This window comes from Mobula birostris, chromosome 8, assembly GCF_030028105.1.
Source record: "Mobula birostris isolate sMobBir1 chromosome 8, sMobBir1.hap1, whole genome shotgun sequence".
Taxonomy (NCBI): Eukaryota; Metazoa; Chordata; class Chondrichthyes; order Myliobatiformes; family Myliobatidae; genus Mobula; species Mobula birostris.
In genome coordinates this window covers 120,142,069-120,155,243 of record NC_092377.1, presented here as the reverse complement: position 1 = coordinate 120,155,243, position 13,175 = coordinate 120,142,069, and the positions used below count along the sequence as shown (strand labels likewise).

Sequence of the window (13,175 nt, the reverse complement as noted above, 5' to 3'; positions counted from 1 at the left end):
CACACTGCAGGTCACGTTTAAGGTATCTTGCACAAGGACTCCTAAGTCCCTTTGCACCTCTGCATTTCGAATTCTCTCCCCATCTAAGTAATTGTCTGCCCGTTTACTTCTTCCACTTTCCAACAATGTATTTCATTTCTCACTTATTTGCCCATTTCCCTAAACAATCTAAGTCTCTGTGCAGGCTCTGTTTCCTCAACACTGCCCGCTCCTCTACCCATCTTTGTATCATCGACAAATTTAGCCACAAATCCATTAATACTGTAGTGCAAATCATCCACATACTTTGTAAAAAGCAGCCGTTTCAGCACTGACGCCCGTGGAACTCCTCTGGTAACCGGCAGCCAACCAGAATATGATCCTTTTATTCCCACTCTCTGTTTTCTGCCGAGCAGGCAATGCTCCACCCATGCTAGTAACTTCCCTGTAATTGCACCGACTCTTATCTTGCTAAGCAGCCTCATGTGCGCCACCTTGTCAAAGGCCTTCTGAAAATCCAAGTACGCCACATCCACTACATCTCCTTTGTCTACCTTGCTTGTAATTTCCTCAAAGAATTGCAGTAGGTTTGTCAGGCAGGATTTTCCTTTCAGGAAACCATGCTGGCTTTGACCTATCTTGTCATGTGCCTCCAGGTATTCCATAATCTCATCCCTAACAATCGATTCCAACAATTTCCCAAACACTGATGTCAGCCTAAAAGGTCTATAGTTTCTGTCTATAGGCTGAGTAACATTTGCAATTTTCCAGTCATCCGGTACAATGTCAGAATCTATCAATTCTTAAAAGATCATCGTTAATGTCTCCGCAATCTCGCCATCTACTTCCTTCAGAAGCCTAGGATGCATTCCATCAGGTCCAGGAGATTTATTCGCCCTCAGAACATTAAGCTTCCTGAGCACCTTCTCAGTCATAATTTTCACTGCACAAACTTCACTTCCCTGACACTCTTGAATGTCTGGTATACTGCAGACGTCTTCCACCGTAAAGACGGATGCAAAATAGGCATTCAATTCCTCTGCCATCTCTACAACTCTCATTATACTATCTTCAGCGCCATTTTCTATTCGTCCTTTATCTACCCTCAACTCTCTTTTACCCTTTATGTACTTAAAAAATCTTTTAGTGTCTTCTTTGACATTAGTTGCCAATTTCTTCTCATAATTCATCTTTTCCCTCTGAATGACCTTCTTAGTTTCCTTCTGCAAGTTTTTGAAAGCTCCCCAATCCTCTATCTTCCCACTAGCTCTGGCTTCCTTATATGCCCTCACTTTTGCTTTTAATTTGGCTCTGACTTCACTTGTCAGCGACAGAAGTGCCCTTCCCTTTGAAAATTACTTCTTATTTGGAATATATCTGTCTTGCACTTCCCTAATTTTTCACAGAAACTCCAGCTATTGCTGCTCTGCTGTCCTTCCTGCAAATATCCCTTTCCAGTCAACTTCGGCCAGTTCCCCTCTCATGCCTTTGTCATTTCCTTTATTCCACTGAAATACCGACACATTGGATTTTATTCTTTCCCTCTCAAATTTCAGTGTGAATTCGATCATATTGTGATCACTGTTCCCTAAGGGTTCATTAACCTAAAGCTCTCTTATCACCTCCGGATCATTGCACAACACACAAACCAGCACAGAGAATCCCCTAGTGGGCTCGAAACAAGCTGTTCTAAAAACCCATCCCTTAGACACTCTACAAATTCTCTCTCTTGAGGTCCAGTACTGGTAAATCCACTTTCATGTTATAATCCACATCAATTACCATGACATTGCCTTTCTGACATGCCTTTTCTATCTCCTGCTGTAACTTGAAATCCACATCCGGGCTGCTGTTTGGAGGCCTGTATGCAACTGCCATTAGGGACCTTCTACCATGCCATTTCTTAACTCAACCCATAGGGTCTCTAAACCTTCCAATCCTATGTCATCTCTTTCCAATGATTTAATATTATTTCTTATACACAGAGCCACACCAACCCCTCGGCCTACTAACCTATCTTTCCAATATACTGTATATCCTTGGACATTCAGCTCTCAGTGGCAGCCATCCTTTAGCCAAGTTTCACAGATGGCCAGAACGTCATATTTGTCAATCTAAACTTCTAGATCGTACATTTTATTCCTTATGCAGCGTGCATTCAAATACAACGCTCTCAGTCCAGTATTTGTTGTCTCTGTTTTAACTGCACCACGCATCTATTGCCCTATGTAAGGGGTTTCTTCTTTTATGTTACTGCTAAGGTTAATAAAATGGCTTCTTTGTTATGTTAACTGCTAAGAATGTTCTCAAAACTAGCAGCTTGTTTGGGTTATATTACTGATAATGAGAATTGTATTCATTTGCTAACCAATTGGGATAGATGTAATTCTTACTTGTGTGTCTATAAGCTATTGTTTTCGCGGGCTTGGGGGAGAAGGCACGATGGGGACAGATAGAGGAGACGCGATGCTTAAGCTGGGCGACGAAACGGACCCCGAGCGGTAGTTCGAGGCTCAGGGTCTTTGGCGAGGAGAGGAGACGAAGACAGACTCATGTGGAGCGTCTGGCCGACCACCGTGGCTGGTCCCAGGCGGCGGGTCGAGGGGATCGGAGGGGATCGAATGGTGGAAAGAGGACTCCGTTAATTGAGCTCCAACGGTTGTGCACGAAGTGGTTGAACTTTGATAAGTTTGGCGCCTTTTATTTTCCTTTTATATTTTATCTCTATTAATGACATAGTTCCAGTACGATCTATAAAGTGTAATCTTTTAATCGCACATGGAGGTAGTGTCTGTTATTGGCGGAGTGGGTACATCACACAGCATCCACACAAACTTGACAAATCCAGTTTGGCGGGGCCGAAGGCTGCTCCCCCTAGACGAAACCGAGCTGAGCGGGCCTGAGGCTTACCAGGGGGCTACATAGTGGGGTTACTCGTCCGGAATATAGATTTTTGTTGGAAGCTGTGTGATCACCCTCTTTAAATTTCATCTGCCTCTTTTTTGCCCATTCTCCTCATCCGTCTAAATTCTCCTGTAGCCTACTTCCTCAAATTACCTGCTCATCCACCTATCTTCATATCGTCTGCAAACTTTGCAACGAAGCCATCAATTCTATCATCCAAATCATTGACATATAATGTAAAAATAATCAGTCCCAATACAGATCCCTGTGGAACACCACTAGTCACTGCAGCCAGCCAAAAAAGGCTCCCTTTATTCCCGTTCTTTGCCTCCTTCCAATAAGCCACTGCGTTATCCATGCTAGAATCTTTCCTGTAATACCATGGGCTCGTAACTTGTTAAACAGCCTCATGTGCGGCACCTTGTCAAAGGCCTTCTGAAAAGGCTAGCACAGGCAGAAGATCTTGTGTTTGAAATAAATTTTGGTCTTGAACTTGAACATGAAAATGTCTTCCCTCAAAGTGTTTTGCTTTCCCAAATAAAAATTTGCACATTCAGACTCAACACCCGGTTCAGAGCTCCTTCACTCCATCCACAACAGGCAGAACTTCCTGGTGTCCAACCATTTTATTTCCACTCCCCATTCCCATTCCAACATGTTGCCTCATGGCCACCACTACGGCCATGATGAGGCCACTGTAAGGTTGGGGAAGCAACAACTTGTATTGGTCTGGGTAGCCTCCAACCTGACAGCATGAACATCAATTTCTCTAACTTCTGGTAATTTCTCCATCCCCCTTTTCTCTTTTTTTCCATTCCCCATTCTAGCTCACCTCATATTTCTTCTCTTCTCATCACCTGCTGATCACCTCCCCCTGGTGTCCCTCCATCGTTTATTTCGCCCCTTGTCCACTTTCCTCTCCTATCAGATTCCTTCTTATTCAGCCCTGCATCTTCTCCATCTATCACCACTCAGCTTCTAACTTCACACTCCCCTCCCATCCATCTAACTCCCCTCTAAACTGGCTTCACCTATCACCAGCCAGCTTTTACTCATTCCCTCCCCACCACCCGCTTTCGTATTCTGGCCTCTTCTCCATCTCTTCCAAGTCCAGATGAAGGGTCTCGTCCTGAAATATCAGCAGTTTGTTCCTCTCCATAGGTGTCACCTAGCTGGGCTGAGTTCCTCCAGCATTTTGTGTGTGTTACTTTTGATTTCCAGTGTATGCAGAATCTCGTTTTTAAAATAAATTTTGAACATGAAAAAGTCTTCCCTCAATGTACTCTGTTTTTCTGTCTAAAAATTTCCAATGATTTTACAGGCCTCATTGACACTCAGCTGAAGCCCATTGGCTGCAGCTTCTCCACCTTAGCTCTAGAGAAAAACACAGACTCCTTTAGATATACCTTCTTGATATTGGATGGAATGCGGCTTTTAAATGTTTAAAAAATATATAAATCTCCAAGAAAACTAGTATTAATAAGATTGCTAATTTTGACAGGAATGAAGGATTTCTTCTTAATATTTGTTAATTCATACTGATATGGTGATAAAGAAGCATCGGTTCTCCTACCTTCAAGTTAACGAGTCCATCCTTATCCTTGTCTTTCTGAGTAAAGACTGCTTTATACAACGTACTCAGATCATCATCACACCTACAATAGGTGCTTAAATACTGTGTAGGTGACAAGTCTGTAAAACAGAGTAGCAAATGAGAGGTCTTAAACTGAAATGGTATTGTACAAATGAAATTTAAGTGTACTGTTATAAAAGGAAAATGATTACGTTCATTATCTTTACTTGCCTTACATTTTTCATAAATAGGATTATCATACTTTCTTGAAAAACCAACCATGGTCGTCTGCCATTCTTCACTGCAAACTCCCACCACCATCCCTCACCCATTAACACCATTTACTCCAACCCATCAAACATCAAGGAGTCATATCTGAGAGAGCCTTGGTCTTTTCCAGAAGTTGCACCAAATTAATCCCGGCTGGTTTCAGTGAAGTTCCTAAGTGTTGAATGATCCATGTTTCTAGTGTCTGGCCTGTAAGGGGGGGGGGAGGAGGAACTGTCCTCAGCTTTCACTTTAGCATCAAAATTCAAATCGTGTGATCTTACTCTACAACTCATGGTATTGTGTTCCTATTTGGTACTGGTTTGTTGGCATTGTGCAAGATGGCATAAGAACTTGTCTACGTATAGAGAAAATGAATTTTTTTCTCTTTTATTCCAAAAAAAAACAAGCTCCAAAGTAATGAAAAGAGTTGAGACTGAATAAAACTAGAATCATGCTGTTCTTGGTTTATGAATTTTAAATAAAATTTTGTTTCATAGGTTACACTCAAACCCAATAAACTAGAGGTGTGGGAGGTGGTATATTTGTCTGAAAATGCTAGCATGACAGTTTTGTATCTCTCCCTATGTCCAGTTGTGTTTTTGACAAGTCATTTCTAATAATGAAATTGATAGTTGAAGCATTTCATTAAATGCTAATCATTGACCAACTTACCTTTGAGAAGCCAAAGATCGACAGGAAGTTCAAACCGTATTGAATTTTGAGAAAAGCTTATTCCAGAAGAAACCATACTGCTGCTCTGCTGGTTGGTCTGGAAGAAAATAAATGAAATACACTTCTCTGAAAAATATTATTCTCTTCATGATCAATTCATGAAACGTACTGTCGCCCTTTTTGAATAGCAATATAATTAGAATGACTGTCTAAAATCTCACTGCAATTCTTTCTAAACTGGGAGCAGCAGAGCCTATGAGCTGTTATTAAAAATCTTATGAAAAATTGTTTGGTTTGGTTTATTATTGTCACATGTACCATGATAGAGTGAAAAGCTTGTCTTGCGTATTTGTTCAAATGATGTCCAAGTCTCATCATTAAGAAGCAATTGTGTTCAGCAACATAGAGCAGAAATATTTCAAATTAAGTAACTGCCAATAAAGATTCTGTTAGAACTTTTGTGGCCTTTGAGGCACATTAGCATTGCATGGAAAGCTAACACTGTTTTCTGAGGTGTCAATAAAGTTCTGATTGGGTATAATAAGAACATTAAAGATTTTTGACAAGGTTTCTCAAGCTCAGCTCATGTTACTGAAAGTAATGTCATATGGCTCTAATGTTCAGCTGCTCAGTTGTAACTTAAGCCAATTTCCCTCGGGATCAATAAAGTATGACTATGACTAAAGGGTTGTGGACCTCAGGATGAGTCTTTAAAGAGATGAGCCCACTACAGTGAAACCACAGCTACAACCTGCAACAACTTGACGGTGGTGTCTGAAAAGAGGATGCTGTCCAAGTTGCATGCCATTTTAGACAATGTCTCCCACCCACTACATAATGTACTGGGTGGGCACAGGAGTACATTCAGCCAGAGACTCATTCCACCGAGATGCAACACTGAGCATCATAGGAAGTCATTCCTGCCTGTGGCCATCAAACTTTACAACTCCTCCCTTGGAGGGTCAGACACCCTGAGCCAATAGGCTGGTCCTGGACTTATTTTCTGGCATAATTTACATATTACTATTTAATTATTTAGGGTTTTATTACTATTTAATTACTTATGGGCAACCGTAACGAAACCAATTTCCCCCGGGATCAATAAAGTATGACTATGACTATGTATGGAGAATGGCAGTGAGAAGAGGCAAAGGTGAGAGGGCATAATGTACTGCCACCTTCACTGAGAAGGTCCTGCCCAAAATGTTGACTGTACTCTTTTCCTAGATGCTGCCTGGCCTGCTGAGTTCCTCCAGAATTTTGTGTGTGCGTTGCTTGGATTTCCAGCATCCCCAGATTTTCTCTTGTTTTGGATAGGGTCTTGGTGCTTTTATTGGAGGAAACCACTTCAAATTAGAAGCGGGTGAGGACTGTGGAAATGGACAACTCCAATGACTTTTTTCTTGCCTTTTACTGGAAGGAGTGTGAGATTGTTCTCCAACCTACGTTTTGTGAACCATCGTGTAAACAGCTTATTCTCGGGAATACATGGAGTCATCGAGAGATACAGCACAGAAATGGGCCCTTCAGCCCATCTAGTCCATGCCAAATCGATTTAAACTGCCTGCTTCCATTGACCTACTTCTAGAACATAGCCCTCCATACCCCTACCATCCATGTACTGATCCAAACTTCTCTTAAACATTGAAATCTAGTTTGCATGCACCATTTGTGGTGGCAACTCATTCCACACTCTCACAACCTTCTGTGAGAAGAGGTTTCCCCTCATGTTCCCCTTAATCTTCTCACCTTTCACCCTTAACCCATGACTTCTGGTTTGTAGTCCCACCCAACAAAAATGGAGGAAGCCTGCTTGCATCTACCCTATATATACCCCTCATAATTCTGTATACCTTCATCAAATCTGCTCTCAATCTTCTCTGTTCTAAAGAATTCTGTCCTAACCTATTCAATTTTCCTTATAACTCAGGTCCTCCAGAACTGGCAACATCCAGTTTTCTCCATACTCTTGCAGCCTAGGTTACATCTTTCCCTGAAGATAGGTGACTAAAACTGTAAACAGTACTCTACATTTGACTCACCAACAACTTACAGAACTTTAGCCTAACATCCCATCTCCTGTACTCAAAACATTGATTTATTTGAAGGCCAATGCACCAAAAGCTTTCTTTATGACACTATCCATCCCAAATCCCTTTTTTTCTACCTCAGTCCTCAGTGCCCTACCATTCACTCTGTAGGGCCTACCCTGGTCCAACCAAAGTGGAACAGCTCACACTTGTCTGCATTAAATTCCACCTGCCATTTTCAGCTCATTTTCCAGCTAATGGGTGGACACTGGGAGATCCCACTTTTTCTGTTGGAGGGACCACCTGCCCCTACACCTCCTCCCTCACGACCATGCAGGGCCCCAAATAGTCCTTCTAGGTGAGGCAACACTTTACCAATGAGCATTTTGGGTCATGTACTGTGTCCAGTACCCTTGGTGTGCCTCCTGTATATTGATGAGATCAGACGTCCTGTTGATTGGGAGACCGCATCGCCAAGCACCTACGCTCCATCTGCCAGAGAAAGTGAGTGGCCATCCATTTTAATTCCACTTCCCATTCCGATACCAATATGTCTATCCATGGCCTCCTCTACTGTCACAATGAGACCACACACAGGTTGGAGGAACAGCACTTTATATTCCATCTGAGTAACCTTCAACCTGATGGCTTGAACATCAATTTCTTGAACTTCTGATAATGCCCTACTCCCCCACCTTCACCACTCCCCATCACCTTTTCCTTAATTCCTTGCCTACCCATTGCCTCCCTCTGGATCTCTTCTTCCCTTTACATTCCTCCATGACCTTTCTTCCGATAAGACTCATCCTCTTCCGGCCTTTGACCAATCAACTTCTCAGCTCTTTCCTTCATCCCTCCCCCTCAATGATTCACCTATCACGTTCTGTTTCTGTCTCCCCTCCCCCTCACCCTTTTAAAGCTACTCCTGATCTCTTTTTTCTCCAGTGTAGCTGAAGGGTTTTGGCCCGAAAAGTTGCCTATACTCCTTTCCATAGACGCTGCATGACCTGCTGAGTTCATCTGGCATTTTGTGTGTATTGCTTGGATTTCCAAAATGAGTATAAGCCTAGTCGATCCAGTCTTTCATCATATGAAAGTCCTGCCATCACAGGAATCAATCTGGTGAACCTTCTTTGTACTCCGTCTATGGCAAGAATGTCTTTTCTCAGATTAGGGGACCAAAACTGCACACAATACTCCAGGTGTGGTCTCACCAAGGCCTTGTACAACTGCAGTAGTACCTCCCTGCTCCTGTACTCGAATCCTCTTGCTATGAATGCCAGCATACCATTCGCCTTTTTCACCGCCTGCTGTACCTGCATGCCCACTTTCAATGACTGGTGTATAATGACACCCAGGTCTCGTTGCACCTCCCCTTTTGCTAATCAGCCACCATTCAGATAATAATCTGTTTTCCTGTTTTTGCCACCAAAGTGGATAACCTCACATTTATCCACATTAAATTGCATCTGCCATGAATTTGCCCACTCACCTAACCTATCCAAGTCACTCTGCATCCTCTTAGCATTCTCCTCACAGCTAACACTGCCGCCCAGCTTTGTGTCATCTGCAAAGTTGGAGATGCTGCATTTAGTTCCCTCATCTAAGTCATTAATATGTATTGTAAACAAATGGGGTCCCAGCACTGAGCTTTGCGGTACCCCACTAACACCGCCTGCCATTCTGAAAAGGTCCTGTTTATTCCCATTCCTTGCTTCCTGTCTGCCAACCAATTCTCTATCCACATCAATACCTTACCCGCAATACCGCGTGCTTTAAGTTTGCATACTAATCTCCTGTGTGGGACCTTGTCAAAAGCCTTTTGAAAATCCAAATATACCGCATCCACTGGTTCTCCCCTATCCACTCTACTAGTTACATCCTCAAAAAATTCTATGAGATTTGTCAGACACGATTTTCCTTTCACAAATCCATGCTGACTTTGTCCGATGATTTCACCGCTTTCCAAATGTGCTGTTATCACATCTTTGATAACTGACTCCAGCAGTTTCCCCACCACCGATGTTAGGCTAACCAGTCTATAATTCCCCGGTTTCTCTCTCCCTCCTTTTTTAAAAAGCGGAGTTACATTAGCCACCCTCCAATCCTCAGGAACTAGTCCAGAATCTAAAGAGTTTTGAAAAATTATTACTAATGTATCCACTATTTCTTGGGCTACTTCCTTAAGCACTATGGGATGCAGACCATCTGGGCCTGAGAATTCATCTGCCTTTAATCCCTTCAATTTACCTAATACCACTTCCCTACTAACATGTATTTCCCTCAGTTCCTCCATCTCACTAGACCCTCTGTCCCCTACTATTTCCGGAAGATTATTTATGTCCTCCTTAGTGAAGACAGAACCAAAGTAGTTATTCAGCTTGTCTGCCATGTCCTTGTTCCCGATAATCAATTCACCTGTTTCTGTCTGTAGGGGACCTACATTTGTCTTAACCAATCTTTTTCTTTTCACATATCTATGAAAGTTTTTACAGTCAGTTTTTATGTTCCCTGCCAGTTTTCTCTCATAATCTTTTTTCCCTTTCCTAATTAAGCCCTTTGTCCTCCCCTGCTGGACTCTGAATTTCTCCCAGTCCTCAGGGGAGCCGCTTTTTCTGGCTAATGTGTATGCTTCTTCTTTGGAATTGATACTATCCCTAATTTCCCTTGTCAGCCATGGGTGCACTACATTTCCTGATTTATTCTTTTGCCAAACTGGGATGAACAATTGTTGTAGTTCATCCTTGTGATCTTTAAGCGCTTTCCATTGCATATCCACCGTCAACTCTTTAAGTATCATTTGCCAGTCTATCTTAGTTAATTCACGTGTCATATCTTCAAAGTTACCCTTCTTTAACCTTTGTTTCTGAACAGTGGGGAGAGAAGACACAGATGGGAGAGGTTCATAGACCCTCAAAGTATGTCCTCAGAATGAACCACAACATATATAAGGAAAATATGATAGGTGTATTTGAGGAGACTGTGCTATTATGCGGGGACATACTGACTGGACAAACCAAACACACAGGGTGTGGTACAGAAATGTGTGGCATGTGTCAGGCTCCTTAGACCAGTTAAGTCATAGAGCTTAATCAACAACAACACACACAAAATGTTGAAGGGACTCAGCAGGTCAGGCAGCATCGCTGGAAAAGAGTAAACAGTCGCCATCTTGGACTGAGACCCTTCTGCAGTACAAAGACGAAAGGGGAAGATGCCATAAAAAAGGAGGGGAAGCAAGCAAGCTGGAAGGTGAGAGTTAGGTGAGAATCTGAAAAGGGAGGAGAGTGGACGACAGGAGAAAGGGAAAGAAGAGGGGACCCAGGCAGGTGAGAGGAAGTGAAAGGTCAGAGTGGGGGATAGAGGAGGTGGGGACGAAATTTGTTCACCGGAAGGAGAAATGGGTATTCAATCCATCAGAGTGAAAGGGACCCAAACTGAAAATATCGTGTTTCTCCTCCACTCTCAGGGTGGCATCTTGGGCAAGAGGAGGTCATGAATCTACACGTTGGAAAGGGAATAGGAAGTGAAATTAAAATGTTTGCCCACCAGGAAGTCATGCTTGTTGTCGATGGTGCTCACCCTATCTTCCTGCCACTTTAATAGTGATAGAGTCCCTCTTATCATTACCAACCATCCCATCAGTCCCCACATCCATCATATTATCATCCACAAATTATGTGATTTCCAAAGGGATTCCACCACTATATGGAGTCCAGGTAGGCAGATACAAAATTGGGGCTGCTTCCTTCACCCATACTGAGCTCGTAATACTGGTACTGCTCCCCAACTTTTCCTTTGCTACATTGATGACTACATTGGGACTGTGTCCTGCACCCATACTGAGCTCGTACCTTGTATCTGCTTACCTGGACTCCATTTTGTCACCCACAGTTCAGTCCCTCCCCACCTACATCCCGGATAAATCCCATGCCCTCCAACTCTTCAATAACTTCCAGTTCCCTGGTCCCAACCGCTTCATTTTCACTATGGATGTCCAATCCTTATAGAATTCCATTCCACGTCAAGAAGACCTCAAAGCCCTCCACTACTTTCTGGACAACAGACTTCACCAGTACCCCACCACCACTACCCTCCTCCAGTTGGCGGAACTGGTACTCACACTGATAACTTCTTCTTTGGCTGTTCCCACTTTCTTCAGACAAAGGGTGTAGATATGGGCACTCGCATGGGCCCCAGCTATGCCTGCCTCTTCGTTGGTTATGTGGAATAATCTATGCTCCAAACCTATACTGGTACTGCTCCCCAACCTTTTCTTCGCTACATTGACAACTACATTAGAGCTGCTTCCTGCACCCATGCTGAGCTCATCAATTTAATCGACTTTGCTTCTTGCTTCCACCCAGCCCTCAAATTCATTTAGTCCATCTTGGCCACTTCTCTCCCCTTTCTCGATCTCTCGGTCTCCATCTCTGGAGACAGAATGTCCGCTGACATCTTCTATAAGCCCACTTACTCTCATCACTAACTCGACTACACATCTTTCCATCCTGCCACATGCAAAAATGCTATTCCCTATTCCCAGTTCCTCCGTCTCCATCGCATCTGCTCCCACGATGAGGCTTTCCGTTCCAGGACATGTCAAATGTCCTCTTTCTTTGAGGATTGAGGTTTCCCTTCTACCGTCATCCATGATGCCCTCACCCGCATCTCCTCCATTTCCCACACTTCGGCCCTCACCCCATCCTCCCACCACAACAGGGACAGAGTTCCCCTTGTCCGCACCTACCTCCCCACCAGCACATTATCTTCCACAATTTCTGCCACCTTCAACAGGACCCCACCACTAAGCACATCTTTCCTTCTCTATCCCTCTCTGTTTTCTGCAGGGATCGTTCCCTCTGTGACTCCCTGGTCCACACATCGCTCCCCATGGATCTCCCACCTGACACTTATCCCTGTAAGTGTAAGTGCTACACCTGTCCCTACAACTCCTCTCTTGCCACTATTCAGAGCCCCAATCTGTCCTTCTAGGTGAGGCAACACTTCACTTGTGAGTCTGTTGGGGTCACCTATTGCATCCGGTGCTCCCGGTGTGGCCTCCTCTACATCGGTGAGAGCCGACGCAGATTGGGTGATCGCTTCATCGAGCACCTCCGTTCCATCCGCCAAAACAGAGAGGATCTCCCAGTAGCCACCCACTTCAACTTTGCTTCACATTCCCATTCGGATATGTCCATACATGGCCTCCTCTACTTTCATGATGAGGTCAAACTCATGTTGAAGGAGCAACATCTCATATACCGTCTCGGTAGTCTCCCTTGGTATGAACATTGAAATCTCCAACATCCGGTAATTCCCTTCCCCTGTTCCAGTTTCACTCTGCCCCTCTTCTAGCTGCCAATCACCTCCCTCATGGTTCTGCCTCCTTCTACGACCCATTGTGCTTTCCCGTATTCCTTCTTCATCTTTCTGGCCTATCCCCTTCATGCTTCCCCTCCCCTACCCCTTGATCTTTCCCCTTACTTGTTTTTCACCTGATGCCTACCTTCCTTCTCCTTCCCACCCTACCCCCAGCTTCTTTATAGGGCCTCTGCCCCCTTCCTCTACAGTCCTGACGAAGGGTTCCGGCCTGAAACGTCGACCAATCTTTTCCACGGATGCTGAATTCCTCCAGCGTTTTGTAAGAGTTGCTTCCACCCCAGCATCTGCAGATTATTCTGTGTTTAAACCAGTATGGTAGGAGGATGGGAACCCATACAGAACAGAAGAGGAAAGTGATGCAG

The 13,175-nt window shown here is 43.8% G+C and overlaps 1 protein-coding gene across 1 annotated transcript in view; it reads left to right on the top strand.

Annotated features, from left to right (window-relative positions):
• Positions 1-13,175, top strand: part of LOC140201638 (uncharacterized) — a 395,760-nt gene that overhangs the window by 90,616 nt on the left and 291,969 nt on the right. The window lies entirely within an intron of this gene.